Genomic DNA, 17,078 nt, shown 5'->3' with positions numbered 1-17,078 from the left:
TAGTCAAAAATCTGCAATTGTATTAAATTGTTTACAATTTGAGCTCCTTTGATGTTTCGATTAGGTCAACTGGTGACCACGGCTAGTGCAACCTAGTCGAAACATCGAGAAAGATTTGTTTGCCATAAAATTAATAGTGTTAAGACCCGGTTAACAATATGAATGTTTATTAAACACGAAAGTTTAAAAACAAACTCGATAGTTCCTAGTCAGTCTCTCAACAAAATATTTTTTTTTGTAAAGTTTCGTCAAAATCCGTTGAGTAATTTTTACTCGCAAACTTTTGCGTTTATAATATTGTAAGATATTCACACACAGTAACAGTAACTTCTTTATAACCTGTGTTTCCCTTGAAGCATGAACTATGATAGTGATATTACAAGGTACAAAGGCTTTAGCATCTTAGACCTTTGGAATAGCAACGCATAAGAAGCGCTTGTAGTATCATACGATGTATTTTTGTCCATAGCGCTATTCACGTACCTACTAACGACGATTACCACATATCACTATGTTCTTGTTAAGTAAAAAACTGTAGTAACTAAAAAATTTATATACATGATAAAATGTTTTAAAATCTTATAGTATAATACAAAATTCTTCAGTCACAATGTTAGTTACCATATTTCTCCGGTACGGTTTGACCGATTTTTATGAAATTTTATATGCATATTCAGTAGGTCTGAGAATCAGCTACTATCTATTTTTCTCGGTTAGTTATAAGGGTTACTACACCCTAACATTAATTATATTTTTGGAAAATTTTTAGTTTAAAAGTTTTTATGATGTGCCATTTAAAAATACATGCTACCCTAAATTTTACCTAAATATCACCCAACCCCTATTTCATAATAGAAATTTTAATTTATATGGCAAAACAGATTCATCAGGCTCTCCTAGATTAAGTATATATTATATTTATGTCAAAATAATATGATAACTACGTGGGCGTGTATAGGGTTACGGTTACTGAAAAAAGTTTCCAATATATTATTTCACCAAAATGTAAATGACTCGAGAAACTCATAATAAAGAACCTTAGAATTTGTCCTCGAAGTTCAAAATCCCATAAAATATAAATAAAGGAGCTTACTAAATAAATGATAAAATCGAGCAAAGTCAACTTTATGTATTTATTCCTGAAAACTCGAATAACTAATGAAAAATATATTTTTACGCCAATCCCGAGCTATATTTGGTTTAGTTAGAGTTGATAGAACTGTCAGTACAGAGCCAAATATACAATATCTATTGTTTACATATAAGTTTGCATATATAAAATTAGTGTAAGTAGCGATTTATAAGATGTATCTACCTGAAAAACTTTATCATATACATATATAGGTAAGATTTTCACGTAAATTATATTATATTGTATGTGTATTTTGTACTCATAAATACGGGAAAAATAAACAAAACCAATTTTAATAGACTTCAAATAATGAGAATTTAAAAAGTACGTAAAACTGGTTCAATACGTTTGATAATGACCCCTACTCAAAATAAAGTACAATCAGTCAGTCACAAGTCACTTTCTGTTTTATAATTTGAAACGTTCCACTACTTTAACTATACAATCATAACATAGCTTTACAGCAGCAATAAAAATACGGAAACCTGCTATTAACTGCTCACGAGCCTCGTATTAAATTGTCATAAAGCTGTTGACACCCGATCTATTCAAAGCGGTCAAACCCTTTGTTTGGAGCGATTAAACATGGATCAAGCAGAAACTATCGAGTGAGTGGATTGACTATCCCATTTTCCTTTTAAAATAGAAAAGTATTTTTGTAACAGTGATTTGTTATTTCAATCTACGTCACGGTAATTTTCATTTCTTATGACGTATGTCAGTACGTAAAATAAAATATTTCAGAGGCTTTTACTCACGTGTGATAATTATTTATGCTAGTCGAGGTGATTTTATTAATGGAGTTCACATACCATTCCAGCAGTTATTTACATGTAACCACACAGTCTATTACTAGCAATGTTATGTTAAAAGTAATATATTTCTTTAATGCCCTCTAAAAAAAGAAAACTTTGTAAGAGCATAACAAGATCTTTTCGTTAATGACATTTCTTACATACAAACTGAATCCATTCAGTAATTTTTACATGAAAGTAAGTAACAAACGTCCATCCATCAACATGCACAAACTTCCGCGTTTATAATATTACTAAGAAGTATGATACTAATATTATAAACGCGAAAGTGATTATGTCTGTCTATCTATATAATCAGGAAGAGGTAATGTAAAGGATAGAAATATATGGCAACAAAGTAGGGATAAGTAATAAATATGTATCTTAGAAAAGATATTTTTTTGTTTGCAATGAATATACTAAAACAATATTCTAAAATCTATCGAAAACTCCATTATAAACTTGCCTGAAGTCGAGACGAGTCTGAAGTTATTTCTTGACATAGGTATATAAGATATCTTTTAAATTTGAAAAAGCACATGAATACAGCTATTTTCATATGTATTGCGTAGGAAACAATACAACTGATAAAAAATAAACTATTACGTGTTAATCTAAAATTATAAGGATTTATACTTTAATAGCGAATCCCATAAGAATCATGTTAAAGAATTACTGACTAACAAACAACCAAGTATCTTTACAATGATTAAGTAGGTAGGTATATATAGATTGGCCTTATACGGGCTACGAGCTACCATATTATGATATAATGGGTACATGTAAAATGTCAAGTTGTCTTGGTATTCTGCTCGGCTGGTCCCATAATGGCAAGTTCCAAGTTATTTTTGGTGTGGCATCTACCCAATCCCTTGAGGCAGTCATCCGAGGTCATTATGTGGCGGTCGCAGAGGTCACTCGCTCCTCCAATACTCCTACTGGGAGATGCCACATAGAGCGGGTTGCAACATTAAATTTCGGTATAAATTTTATCTTTTGTTCTGAGAAATTTTATTTAATATCAACAATATTGAAAATGGGAGTATTCCCTAACGATTACCCGTAGCGTTTTGTGTGCTTTTATAATAATAATATATTAACAATTGCTAATCCCGATGGGACATGAGGTATTGTTAACTGACAAAGTCCTGATGGATGGAATACTTAACATGTCCACATTTCACTGAAGTCTTAGTCGTGGTCGGAGTAATATAATAAAATCGCAAGAAATACAGCCTTTATACATTGAAAGCCTATTTGAATGATAAATATTAACACAATAAGGTATAACTTTTTATTTAAATAATAAAATACATATTTTCAAAAATATATCTCGGTATTGAGTCGGTCGAAGAGTCAAGAAGATAAAAAAAAAATTGATTACAACGTTGACAAATGATTGATATTCAATTCGAATAACATCAGTAGAGATTGAAAAATATATAATTCGTACTTCACAAAGAACGCAAAAAGTAAAATGTGAGGTCGAAACCGTAAAAAGATAAGAACGTGCTAAAGTGCGACTGATCTACTCACATCCTAGACCCTATTAAATCAATCTGTAAATTTCACACGTACCGCCGTTACATCCACATCTCATTCGTTTGCGGGAGAATGTTTCACACAGCGAAAAAGATTTTAAGTTACGATATTTTAAAAGTAGATTAGAACAGATTTTAGCTCTAGTGTTTAATATTTTAATTCAATCAAAATCTGAATTTATTCCTCATTTACTTTGTCTTATATATTTTAATATTATTATTTGTTTTCTATATTTTACTAAAATATGAATAAAAAAATCAACTTGATATAATCGTTTTAAAAAGAGCCATTGTGAAACATAATACTCGTACAATGAGTGGGAGAACAAAGCATGTCATACTATCACAAGGGAAGTAAAACTCAAAACAAACTATGTATATAAGTCCACTAGACCTGCATGCTAACTGCTACATTAAATTAAGTTGCTATAAACATAAACAAAGTTTAGTAATAGACAAAAAAGTTTGGTAAATTCACAAAATTTTGTTTAATGAATAGCTAACTAGACTAACTATTTTAGATACTAGTACAACTAGTTCGTGTCAATAAATACTAATCTATATTTTGGTATATATTATTACAGTCACTTTTTGGAACTTTACATATTCTAGTCTCATTTGGATAAGCTCATGTCCCGTTAATTAGGACATTAATAGATTGTTGCGGTGTAGTTCCATATCATATAGCATAATACAATAATGTTAATAAAATTGCTGACCTAACTACCATCGACTTTCCGTTTAAAAGAAACGCTCGGCATCGTCGCTCTCTAAAGACGAGTATTTTTCCCCTGTTTTCGCAATTTCCTTATTGATTGGCAACATTAAGCTTGATGAGGGTGCCCGGCCGATTCGATGTCGCCTCGTTATTGGAAATGTTGCCTTCAACGTGTCCTTTGAAATGTATGAATAAATGCTCATTGATTTTTATACAAAATCACTTGAGATTCCAATGAAAATTTCAAATAAAAAGTTATATTTTTTTTAGTCTTGTTTATCGTTTCGTTTTTGACGTATTCTATACGTATTTTCTTTATCTCTATACTTGCTTATTGGAAGTATTTAGGTAAACAATATGTCTCAACTAGCAATCTACTAGCATCTATTGTCTATACATATATATAACTGGTTTTCTGTTTACTTCTCTTTCTGTACCAATGACGTAAAATCCTTGTTATTGGAAACTAACATGACATGAAGAACCTAAGCATAAATAAGTTTCTACGCTTTACATTTTTTAACATTTTACAATAGTTGAGAATTTTTATGTTATGTATAGTAGGTATGTATGTAACTGTAGATTAATTATTAATATTATTCCAACAGTGTAATGTAATTATGGCATTAAACACACAAACAAATTGTATTTAATGCCATAATTACATTAATTTAATATAACAATATGTTTATATATAACTACGTAGATACTACAAATAAAATAACAATTTTCTACTATTGCAAAATGTTCAAAAATATAAAGCGTATTATGTTGTTAGTGCTTGGGTTCTTCATGTAACGTTAGCATTCAATAACAAGCATTTTTGGAATGTAATAAAGATTTTATTATTGCCTTTCAACATATTTATATTTAATGTACATTTTGTGTAATCTATCATTGTATTCGTAAACATCTCTTTTTTAATTTACATAATAAATAAACCTTTATATCAGTACACCTATTTTTATTTCTTCAACGACCATTCGTTTGTTGCTGAATGTGTAGCGTGGGAGTTGTTTATAAACAAGCACGGCGGCCCCCAGTTCTATTGGATAATTCATCAGTTTTGCTCAAAGTGCTCATTTAGTGAAGAAAATCGATTCTCGAGTCGTATTCATTTACCAATATTATCTTAAGCGATTCAAAGGAACAGTTGCATTTTTGTATTACCGCTTTGTTTCAGATGTTTTCGTAGATACTTGTTTAAAGTATCCAATACAAATGGATTTCTAATTTAGTAGAGTGGCCAGTCTTGAAATAGAACTATTCCTAATTACTTCCTTCCTGCCTTCATCCTAATATAATAATCATTCACTATTATTATTTATTGTTTTTATACCGTACTTAAATGTGACTTTTTTGAGTTTATTTATAATATTCTCTGTCTGTATCGATTCGCTCCAATGGTTATAAAGCCTACCTCATTATGAATGCTTTTTTCCGAGTGCCATTCCGTTTCCATGCCCAGTATACTAATACTACCCTGAGACCTTTTCAGTACTTTTAATACAAAAGGCAACTTTTAAGGGATCCTTATATAGGAAGTGGATAGGTATCATTGAAAGGATGTGAGATACAAAGTGCCCAAGAAAGATGCTCTCACTGATACCTACTGCCTATATTGAGTACCTACTGTCAAAATGTAAATCTAAAACAATTTCATTCAAATATACGCTTATATAGACTGTACCAAATTAATATAATATAGAGACCACTAGAAACTTCAGTAGATGGAGGTTTTATCTAAGTTGGCGTGACCCGCGTCACTAGTCTACTCAGATTAGGTGACATAAAACTCGGTCAAACATGCCATACCGTCTTAACTTCTATGCCATTGGAGGAAGTTTTATATTTATCTTAACGTAACCTCAAATGAAGGACATATTTATTGGCTTTCTATAAACTCAAGAACTCACTTTATTTAGTATTTATATTTCGACTCGTATATGGTAGATAAACTTTAGATTATTATCTATTTTCTTATAAAGTTGTGTTATAAAATTAATTAAAAACGTAGTTCTAATTTTTTTCATAATGTCATATTTACTACAGAGTATTTAAACAAAAGCACACGTCTGACAATGGAGATATCTATTGTAAATATAAAAGCAAAGTAAGGTGACCACATCCCAAAGCTACCTTTTGTATACCGTAATTGTACTGAATTTACTCTGGTAATTTTAAGGGACAAAATAGTCAGGGACCCAGCAATGACATTGAACAAAATTACAGGGAAAAATCATCATAATTTTTAAGTTAGATTTTAGAAGTTACATCCGTGTATATATATCTAATGTTACGCTTTATTATTACAAATTCTTATGAATAGCAAAGTTTATGTTTGAACATTGTTTTACTCAATCACGTATGGCCGACAGAATGCTTTTTTTAAATATAACTATTGTTAATTTTTGAAAATCTAAGTTACTTTAAATTTATAATTACATCATCTTACATTACATCTTGTTTATTTCCATTACTATGGAGATGTGTAAGTCTGCACCCATTTGGCCAGAGAACTGACTAACATTAATAGAACTTCTAAGGCCATCCATATTAGTGACTAATCTCGGACTGTTATTAAACCTACATTAATATTACGACACCTGCTTGACCTCTGAAATAAGTAATATGAAGAAGCAATCAATCGATCTGAGCTTCGTAAATGACTTGAAATTTGACGTCCGAGGCAAGTAATTCTAATTCAATACTTAGTCATTCAGAAATAATTAGATGATTGATGAAAAAAATTCAAAAATATTTTATCTCATATTATTGTTTAAATTGCTACTTTATTATCGGATATTTTTTTCTTGTATAATTCAGTTCAGTGTAATTATGTAGTCTTTAACATAAATTGCAAAATATTTACTTTAGGTAATGTATTCTAATCTTAGTAAAAATTTACATTATTTAATTAATAAAACAAAAAGATTATAGACACGAACACAGCTTAAATTGTTCATTGAATGTTCAGCTAGAAACGTCATCGATGGCAAGGTCGTAAGGAAGGCTGTATAGGATTTGGCCCCTAGCCAGCGACATCTCCAACACGATGTTACAATGTTTTTCTTAGTATTGGAACAGTGCTTTGCTCTTGATTCGTTGTTGCAATAACGACCCCAAGAGCAGTATCAAGCTTTTATATTGCTTCTTTATTTGTTCTAAATACAACAATGTACTGTGGAATGCATTCCTATTCTGTTAACAACTAGTTTACGAGTTCTCTTATTTCTTATCTCTCATATCTATGCCTAATGTTAAGCATTATAAATGATCAAATGAAAACTTCTTCATTTTTGTACCAGTCATGTTTCTGCCTGGATATCTATTCGTGTTTCCGAATACTATAAATATATTAGACAGATGTCATTGGAACATCTATATTCCTTTTGCTCACAAAAGGAGTAAAATTCCCCTATTTATCCGTAATTTTTTAATGATGCTCCGCTCCTATTACTCGTAGCGTGATGTTATATAAATTGTAGCGTTCCTTGATATAGATAGCTAACACTGAAAGAATATTTCTCTTTAAAGCATTAATTTCTGAAATTAGCACGTTCAACGAATAAAACAAATTCTTCAGCTTCATAATATTAGTATATATTGATATTACAATATATTGCGATATATACATTTACAATAAATTCAGACCTGTGTGAAAACTAAAACATTATATAGCATTCTTTTAATAGTTAAAACACGATAATTAAGAGATAGATGCATTAGAAATCTATGAAATTAAATTTCAAATTGTATTTAAAAATTAAACCTACCTATTATAGATTTTATAAACACCTAATAGGTAGATACTATATATTGAAAGTAACAGGACATTAGCGCACCGTACACGTCGTTTAGTGAAGAGAACGTTCAAATGAACATCATTTAAAATGAACAAATGAGCTTTCAGTTGGCACTAATCCCGAAGAAGACAAAACCGTCCAGTGTGCATAATATTGGCCAGTAGACGGTTTTCTCTTAAACAATACAAAATATAAATATGTATATACATACTTATTTACAGTATTATATCTCAACAGGACCTATTTTAATAAAAATTGGTACCTACTTCTGTCTAAAAGGGTTGACAGATCCGTAATATTATCTCGTTCGTCATTTGCATATATTGTTACGTAATTGTTGAACATTAATGAAGCTACAAACTTCTCTTACTTAGTATATATAATGTTTATATACTTAAAAAATAGTGGATTCAACTGCACGAAAAACATACATTTCAAACCTACTAAAATATAACTATCAAAAAAGCTTCAAAGGTATTTCCTAAAAAAACTTGTAAATCCGTAAAAATAAAAAATAAATTTTAAAAACCGTAGTGTATGCCCAGCACAGGCTAGGTACAAAAGTTCAAGTTTGTAAAGGTACATTTTGTTTTACTGCATCTGATATAACAACGTATAAACAAAAGCTATTATGTCGTTTACTTTCAACTTTAGAGTCTTTTCAATTTATTTTATTTCTTTATGTGAGTATTACACGGAACAAGTATTACAATACATATATTAGTATAATAAACTAAGTCGAATTAGTCTTAATGAGAATAAATATCTAAAACCTAAAAACTTAAAAACCAAAAACTAAGTCGAGACAAACTACTGGTGCAATGTCATTAGATTATTTTGTCTATATCATCACGCTTTTCACATCCAAGTAGGTATCTAACTCCACAGAAACTTTTATGCATATCTGACTTTGTTCGTTAGAAAGAGATACTAGCTACCACTACCGTTCTTTCGCCACATAAATTATTGCTGTATAGAACTATCTTTATAACCTAGGAGTTTAATAAATCGTCTTCCAAATAAGTCTACAACCTAAGTGTAAGTTTTAAATAAAGTTATACAGAAATTTAATATGTAATATTATATTATCTGTGATAATAATAACATCCATAGACAATTTACACTAGCGCTATCTAGTCTCAAGGTATACAGAGTCTGGGTTATGGATACTAGACAATTTACTTGACTGTTTGACCTATCAAATATACACCAAATATTAATTAATTCATAAAAATCAGTAAATCTTTTCGTATGAGGTCCATAGCAAAATAGCAAATACACTATTTTTCATATAAAAATAAAATATTTCTCGTATGTAGGTATATATAATATTTTATACTGCATTCGTTTTGTATTTGTGTTACTGTAACAAAACGTTTGTGAGTGATTTACCCAGATGTAATAATATATAATTTCCACGACTATAAAGTGTTTGTTTGGCGTTCTTTCGACGTGGGCAGATATAACAATAATGACGGGTAATTTACATTCTCCTGATCATTATATTGCTGCCCAAAGCGTGAGGGGAAACGAGTAATTTCGTGAATTTCCACCGTAGTGTGTGACGGTATAATGACGAACCAATTTCCTGTATTAAATAAGCGTATGCGCTATAGGAGCCCGGATATGCATTATACGGCATATTATAATATAATAAAAAATGGACCTCCAATATATTACGATGTTTTATTTATTTTAATAAAAGAAGCGAAGTAAAATTTGTCACATATAGTTCCGTACTTGTATCATGATATAGTGTTGTGTTGTTTTGTTGTGATATATATATATATGTATATATATATATATATTATATCCTTTAGACACATATACAACTAATTATTTCTGAATAAAAGTTTTTATCCTTCACGTTCTATATTTATCTTATATATAAAATTCTCGTGTCACAGTTTTCGTTCCCATACTCCTCCGAAACGGCTTGACCGATTCTCATGAAATTTTGCGAGCGTAGGTCTGAGAATCGGCCAACATCTATTTTTCATCCCCCTAAATGTTAGGGGTAGTCCACCCCTATTTTTTTTTTTATTTTAAGGCAAAACAACGTTTGCCGGGACAGTTAGTATATGTATATATCTGTATTCAAATCAACACATAATAACACCTCGAATTAAAAAAGCGTTTAGGAGTGACGATGCTGCAGATAGACGTACAGATACACGGACACATCAAACATATGACTTATTTTTTGAGTCAGGTATTAAAATCACTAAACAAACATAATAAAAACAAGGTAAATAAATAAAGTAGATTCATACTAAATCCTAATATAAATATTTGTAAGAAATAAAACATAGCAAGCATAATTAATATAAAGCGAAGTCGTGTAGTGAAATAAAAATCGAACAAAACGAGACCAGTCATCAAAAGTTAGAATGGAAGTGAAACAAATGAATTTAGTGTCGATACCAATTCGACACGACAGCCATTTTACGCATGCTTCGTTTTACTCGTAGCTACGTATTGTTTGTTAAAATGCATGAATAACGTTGACTCCAATTTTATTGTCAATAACATAAAATTTGGCAGTTACTGTATGTAATCATATTTATTTTGGAAGGTTATGAATATGTAGAAAACAGGTATAGTTATTTATCTCCTTATTTTTCACTACTTGCCAAACAGAGGTTGCTTCAATTGACTTAATCCTTTTTGCAATATGTATTGTGATTCAGGTATTAAGCTTATATGCACCTATTAATATAAAGACTATGTAATGCTGGAGTTGAGTATATAAATTTATTTTTAATTCTGTCCTTCTTTCAAACTATTATTGCATTTATTGTATGTAGTACCTAATCCAGCTTTATGTTGTGTACAAGAATGAAAGTGTCACTTAAGTTCGTTTTATTACGGAATTTGTTATAAGCAAAGTATATACAAGAAGGTATACACAGACACAAAGTTTCAATAGCACGCAGCCGGGGCGTGGTAGGCATGTAGCGAGGGGGCCCGAAATTCTTGTTATTTCACTAAAAGCATTTCAGCGAGGCCATCATACATGACCCACACCTACCTACCCCGGTACAGAGCTTATACTCAAATTATTTCCGCAAAATGCTTCGTTACTACTTAACGCACGATTCATCTAGTTTTCAGACAATAAAAATGAGTCGTGAAAAATGAGTCTGAGAACTTTTGTATATTGTCGAACATTTATGTTATACCTATTAGATTAATAATTTCATAAAGAAAGTTAGAAATTACAGCAGCTATATTTTTGTAGACTATATGTGGCTGAATTATTTACAAATTTTGTTGACTAGTTAGTACCATCACGCGGCGTTGACCAAATGAATTCGGTAAAAATAAGATATGTGTATCATTAAAATCAAATCCATAATAAACGTCTTTATATTAGTAGATTATACCTAATACTTCGATACAAACTGTAAAACGAAAAATGATTTATTGAAAATCAATTATTGTAAAGGAAATAGAAATACAATATAAAATACAAATTGGAAAGCTCTAGTCTCGACCGAAATTCTCGCCTCGAACACTTGAGCTTGTATACACATAAAAGCCTGCAGCACTTCCAAACTACGATCACCAATAGACGCCGAGTACTTTTGTAGTCGTGCGAAATTATACGACCAGTACCTACCGACTGCTATGATTTTATGTTATATTTAGACATTTTTATTCGGTTTGCTTATATAATCATTCAATTTAAATACAATGTAAGAACCATGTACTACCCAAATAATTTAATCTATGAGCTTTATAGAATATTTCAGAGTATACCTATTAATTTTTAACTACGTTCTAAACTACGTATCTCCACGACTATACTGCCAATGCTAATAAAATATATTATTACTTTTAAAACTCACAAATGTCCTTTAAAAAGATCCCCAAGCTTCCCTTACTGCGCTATTTATCAACGTTACAAAATTACATGAACCTGTCTTGAAACTTCATTATATGAGAAGAAGCTCTTCACTATATTATATGAAATGATGATGAATGATGTTACTCGCACTTTTACTTCTGCTGGGACGAGATTTTATCTACCTAGTTTAAAAAGGGAGAGGTTTTTAGAACGTCTAAAATATATATTAACGTGTGTGATAAATATTTTTCGATCAAAAAATTCAGTAGACGTAGTGGTCTCTATGAAAATATTTTTTTTATATGTCTGTAATATTTGTGTTATTGTACATGTGAAATACATTATACAACATATTTGTGAAAGTTTGTTTGTTACCTAAGAGGTAAAGCTCTTACACAGAAGGACTTGACTTACTTTTTATTATACAAAAATAGTATACATGGAAGAAATTGCGTGCATGTCTATGTAGTTACATAGATCCAGTGTCATTAGTTTATCACCTTTTTTCTTGCTCAAGTGTGTTTCCCTTTTCCGTGTAAAGTGTTTCTAGGAGCTCTCTTGTACTTACACCCAACAAGACACTGATCCATTGATAACTTTGATCGATCACAGCGCTCTCACATTTATTGCTTCCAAATGAATCCGGAGAGGTCTGTTCAACTCAATAATATGTTTCTTTCAACCCCTTATTAGGATATATTGCCAACGGCGCTCATTGCATAGATTTGTAACTTACCCAAACTGAAAAAGGTTAAGTTTCAAACAAGTTTCTGAGTCCCTTTCTCTCAAACAAAAGTGTAGCCTGGACAAATTTTCAACTTTCCATAGGATAAAATTTCGTTTCCAAGTTTCCGGAATGGAAGGTTGATGTAATAACTAAGGGTTAAACCACAGATGGTTAAACAAACACTCGTAATATACCTAATTGGGACAATAGTTAATTTTTGTAAATTATTATTACGAATTTAACCAGAACACAAATTTAATGACTCCTCTGTAAAAAAACTTCTCCAAGCTTATTACCAAAACATCAGAAATATTATTAATGAAATTAGAACATATGAGAAACAGAGATACAGTAAAGTTCAGTTTATGTGCCATAATGTTCAAAATACATGAACTATTTTCATACGGCTTTTTAATTTGTTAATAGTTCACAGTTAGTATGATAATAATATTAATTAAGGTGAACGGATTTGGTATAGAAATTGGCACTGAATTGTAATTCGACATATCCCAATAATATGTAATCTGAAAATGCAGTTGGCATTGTTCCAGGATAGAAAATAACATGCTTTCACAGTTCTACGAGCATACGTGGTATTGGAGGTTTAGCATAGTTGCCTAAATGGAATGTCCAAATAAATAATGACGAAATATATTACATTTATTGTCTTTTGAATCTATTCAGGCTTTGAAAAACCACTGGATATCTCTTAAGCACATGTAGACACAAGATGTAAATATTTTTATTTTATACAATGTAATAAATATAACAAGAAAATAATATAAACCTATATATTTATCCATATGCAAAAAAAACAAACACAATTTAATTATGCCTCTTACGAACGTAATAAAAATCTTTTAGGTTAGAAAAATATCTATGAATAATCAAAATGTACGTAACTATTATAATTATTCCGATGTTTTTAATTAATAACTATGACTAACCTTGCTCATACCTATTTAATAATTACGTATAAGTATATTAATGTTAGCTAACTCGCAGCTTCGGTGATACTGATTATTTACTAGACATGAAGTGGTGATTAAGAATAGCCATAATCCGTCCTATTCTGCAACCACCGAGGGATACATTGGTAGCATCTACATATAAACTTTGTGGTCATTAAGAAACGAAGCAAAATGCTTTGTTTGTACTTTATTTATTCAGTCACATTGCATTGTGATTGTACATTAGTCTTTTGTCATAACACATTGTGCATTGTATACGCAAATTAATACAATTTCAATTAAATAGTAACCTATTGTTAATAAATCATTAAATAAAATTATGTTACATAAATTCCTGCCGTACACTGTCGCAAAGACCTAAACAAAAAATATCTAACACTCAAATAATGCAGTTTAAAAATATTCTAAAAATTTGATAAAAATATCAGTAAAAAATACTAAATTATGCCACCTACAAACAAATTACACTCATTGTAGTATAATACAACAAAGTCACGAAAAGTATAAGATATTAAGTATATGTATTTAATTTCTGCTAATAGAATACTACCACAGTTACTCGCAATTTATGAACATACCACTGGCAATGTTTAGACACTACTATTTTAAACAGTTAGAAAAAACTTCGCCAGTTGGAAAAATGGTGTTGTGGTATAATAAACTTTAAAGAGCTCCTTTATAAATACGAAACCACAACACTTCTGCATTTCTGTATTAGCGTCCGTATACTATTTTATACTGTACCAACAGGAAAAGAATTTAATATCCGCCTGACAAGTGCCTACATATTCCGGAGAATCTTTTCCGATTCATCTGAAATTGTAGAAATTACTATGTGCTTTCAGTATGCTGCTCAGAAATAAATAAGCTTTTTTATATATATAAATAATAGCAAACAAACTGACAGTTTACTTATAGAAACAGTATCTAATATACTGCAGCACAGACGTCACAAAGTACATCGTGTTACGCGTGATACCTCCTATGCGATGCCATTGTTGATGTCATGCCCTGTAATTTCACTGCCATATCACCCTTCAATCTGTCAATCAAAACAGCTTGAACTAAGTCGGTGTTGAGATTACCTACCCACGCAAACGCCATTATTCCATATTCCGCTGACGCTATTTTGTAATTATTTTTATACTGGAATTGTTTTCCTTTTACCCTCATTATTTATACTTAATACTGTTTTAATGTGACTCAACGGAAAATGATTAAATTACCTGTTTATATCAGTAATAAAACGTTCGAAATCTAAAATAACTTGTAATCATAGACATTTTATCTATTATTGTCTTTGTCAAACACACCCGATTTGTCAACATTTTATTGACTGTAAGAACTATAACAGAGTTCAGAAACTTACCAATACTTCATACGTAGGACGTCAGAAGTTACATTGTATTTTTAAATGTATAAGCGAGTGAATCGTTTCTTATATATTTTTATTTTGTGTAAACGTACTAAGAAAAGCTTACAAGCTGGTCCATTTATAATTAGTATATTAATAAATTTATTTATTAATATTTTCTCTGTATTAACTCGCCCTCTAGGGCTTCGTTATTAATAGAGAAAATATTAATAACGAAAAAAATAACACGTAATAAGTAGGTAAGTGACAAAATTAGTGTGAAATTATAATAATACAGAAATAAATTAATTCGATAAAATAATTCAAGTGAATAATCATAATTAACGTATTGTTATGATTATTCACTTGAATTATTTTTTTTTATTATAATTTCACACTAATTTTGTCACTTACCTACTTATTACGTGGAGCTCTATCACCAAAGTGCGCAATGAAGACAATTCACTGATACTATCATGAAACCCGCGACCATTCTAGTAAAAATGTACGTAATGTATGTAATGTTTTAGCTTTGTAACAGTATATCTTAGTTATCTAGATACAGTGTATTCACTAGTAGTCTAGTACGACAAATAGCGATCCTATTGCCCTCTGTTAAGTTCATTGAATTAACGATGTTTACATTTACGATCACTGAAAACTTTATTAAAATAGATGACGTATTACGTTTACACTACAATCAAAATACAATTCATGACTGCAAGATTTTTGAACCGAGTCGTGACGTTCTTGTTCAGTCTAATTATTTAATGTCAATGTCATTATGTTCATATAAATAAAACTGTATTGAACGTATAGCGTCAATGGAATTTTTCCTATCGAAATCGTAGTATACATTGTTACTTACAATTCATCAAGGGCCAATTTGCCTAATTAACTCCGCCCACCTAGTCGAAATAACTATACCAATCTACTTCGCGTAGATACAGGATAAAAAAATAATTCTTTCAAACTATAAAAATTGCTTCAGTATACACTTATAAAAGTACGAATCAAATCTTTTAGGGACGTTACATAAAATTATAATTCAGCGTGGTGCTGTCCCTACATCATATATACATATGATTGTAGTTTTTCACTTCATCTTAGACCATAGGTAAATAACGTTCATGGCGCACTTCAAGTTTGTGGAAATAAATAATGTTACTATCTACTATCTAGAAACATAACAATGTATATAAGGATATGAGATAATATATGTAGGTACACATAATTCAAAAATATCACAAGAGTGTAATAAAACAGATAACTTAAATATATAGCTTAACAGAATGACGACGTCAAAAAATTGACGCGATAGATATCAAAACATTGATTTTTTAATTCTTATATAGAAATAATGAACCGATTCTAAAAATACAATAAATGCGACGTAAACGGAAACGCTCATCGCAATGGCTGAACCCTGACGAACCAGTCAAATCCTGCCCCAAGCGAAAATTTGACTCAAAAAAAGTTATTTGTTAGCGTTTGGTGGACTAGTGCCGGTGTTGTTCGCTTCAACTTTCTTAAATCTGACCAGACGATTACGCAGATGTGTATTGTCAGCAATTGCAAACCATGATGGAAAAGCTAGCTGCTAAACAACCGTCGCTAATTATGGGCCCCATTAACAAGCTCCTAGTCACTCAGAGGGCAATGGAGAGGGCTATGCTCGAAGTTACTCTGCGTGATATAATCAGAAATGAGGAGATCCGCAGAAGAACCAGAGTGACCGACATAGCCCGAATAATTGCGACTCTGAAGTGGCAATGGGCGAGGCACATAGCTCGTAGGACAGATGGCCGTTGGGGTAGTAAAGTCCTCGAGTGGCGACCACGGACCGGAAGACGCAGCGTGGGAAGGCCTCCAGCAAGGTGGACCGACGATCTGGTCAAGATCGCTGGAAGGCATTGGATGTGAGCAGCGCAGGACCGATCGTCGTGGAGATCTTTGGGGGAGGCCTATGTCCAGCAGTGGACGTCTTCCGAGCTGCGATGATGATGATGACGAAACATCCGAGGCTGATTAATCGTCGTAGGCGACTGCTGCTTCAAGACAACGCAAGAGCACACACTGCACAACAGATAGTTACCAAATTAGAACAGATTCAATTGGAGTGTCTAAGACATCTACCGTACACCCCGGACCTTGCTCCAACAGATTACAATTTTTTTCGAAATTT

At 31.2% G+C, this 17,078-nt stretch overlaps 1 protein-coding gene and 1 long non-coding RNA gene across 5 annotated transcripts in view; one reads left to right on the top strand and one right to left on the bottom strand.

Moving 5' to 3' along the window:
* Positions 1-17,078, top strand: part of LOC131844312 (uncharacterized) — a 138,728-nt gene that overhangs the window by 36,215 nt on the left and 85,435 nt on the right. The window lies entirely within an intron of this gene.
* LOC131844319 (uncharacterized) overlaps positions 1-17,078 on the bottom strand; it is a 79,840-nt gene that overhangs the window by 4,750 nt on the left and 58,012 nt on the right. The window lies entirely within an intron of this gene.

This window comes from Achroia grisella, unplaced genomic scaffold (assembly GCF_030625045.1).
Source record: "Achroia grisella isolate CSIRO2021 unplaced genomic scaffold, CSIRO_AGI_Agris_v1 utg402, whole genome shotgun sequence".
In the NCBI taxonomy this organism is placed as follows: Eukaryota; Metazoa; Arthropoda; class Insecta; order Lepidoptera; family Pyralidae; genus Achroia; species Achroia grisella.
This window is presented reverse-complemented; position numbering and strand designations above follow the sequence as displayed.